Source organism: Heterocephalus glaber, unplaced genomic scaffold, assembly GCF_053883595.1.
Source record: "Heterocephalus glaber isolate CG9 unplaced genomic scaffold, H.glaber_assembly_v1.0 deba00001504, whole genome shotgun sequence".
NCBI classification, from domain to species: domain Eukaryota; kingdom Metazoa; phylum Chordata; class Mammalia; order Rodentia; family Bathyergidae; genus Heterocephalus; species Heterocephalus glaber.
This window is the reverse complement of record NW_028258324.1, coordinates 25,496,712-25,498,253: the sequence shown is the minus strand read 5'-3', so window position 1 is coordinate 25,498,253 and position 1,542 is coordinate 25,496,712.

The window sequence follows — 1,542 nt, the reverse complement described above, 5'->3', positions numbered from 1 at the left end:
ATAGATTTAGGAGAAAAGAGGTCATTTAGGAAAGATTCTGTGTGGAGAGAAGGAAGGCATAGCACTCTTTGCATAGGTAGACAAGATTGTTTCTCGTCCTTTGGTTGAGGTTTGGATGAAGCTGCCTGTTCTTTTTCATAGTCTCTATCCTGAAGCTTTCAAAGACAGCTTACAAGATGGTGAAGAGGAATTTGATTTACTCTTTAAAATAGTCCTGCCTGCCAGATGAGTTTCAGATTTGAATTACAGCTCTTAGCTACATTCCCATATTGAAGTAATTTCTACTTAGGAGTAATTCCTACTTATGTGCATTGAGAAGGATTTGCTTCGATCATGTTATTGGTAAGGTAATTGTCTTGGTATGGCCATCCCTTTCTAGCTATTAGTTGCTCTGGCAAATGAATGAAATATTCTTAAGGGTAAAAAACCTTGTCTTAAATTTGGCGATGTTTATAAATTGTGAAGACACAATGGAGAGTGTTTATTCCATATGTGCTAAAGAGATGTTAATGTTAACTACCTCAAAAGTTTTATCTTTTTTCTCTACTTTCAAAACAACTGAGGACTATTATAGAGAGCTAATCTAAAAATAATAAGGGAGCACAAACAGTGATATTTTAACACTAAATTCTACCTGCAGTTTGAAGTTGACAAGGGCCTGCATCTATCCCGCACAACTTGGAGACAATGGGCTAAAGGGGCAAAGAAGCAATTGCTCTTTTGTGTCTTTGCTTTCACTACTCTGTCCCCTCACTGCAATCATTCCTAAACTCTCAACTGTGTAAGTCTTTAATGTGTGCTAGTAAAAAAGGCAAAAAGACTCCAGGGAAAATAATTTAAAGATGGACAAACATAAAAACATAATTAACATTCTAGGTCATGAGAAAAATACTTTGGGAAAGGAAATCATCATATAGCTTCAGAATACATTTTATTTAAAAATAGAAAGTTAGAAGAAATTGACAGATAAACTAATACTCTAATTTAATAGTTAAATAGTTATTGTTTATGATAAGTCACATCTCTGATATGATTGATTATTTAAGAAAATAGGGTCAAGAAATAATAATATGTTTTTAAATTTCAAGAGCTAGGAATCAAATATGTTTATGAAGAATAGGCTATTCTATGAATAAATTATTTCACAGCTTTAATTCTAATCTAATTTACATTTAATTTTTATAAGCCTTTCTCTCTTGTCTTAGAGTTGTTTTCTCCTCACAGAAATCCCCAAAGATAGCACCGTCATCACTAACCTTGACCTTACCCTTCCACTTCTGAATTTCAAGTCACTCAGAAACACACACACACAGAGTTTTAATTATTATTTAATATTTTCATACTATAATTCTCTTCTGAGATCAAGCTCACCAGTTATATTTTCTATTCTTTTTCTTCTTCTGCTGAAAACAGATGTGTGATATGTGTGCTCTAGTGACAAATTATCTTCCTCAATGAGAATACACCTAAAATGAACTTTTCAGAGATTGCAGAAACAAAATGTTCCGGATTTCCCTTTTAATTTCTCGATTCTGATGGGTT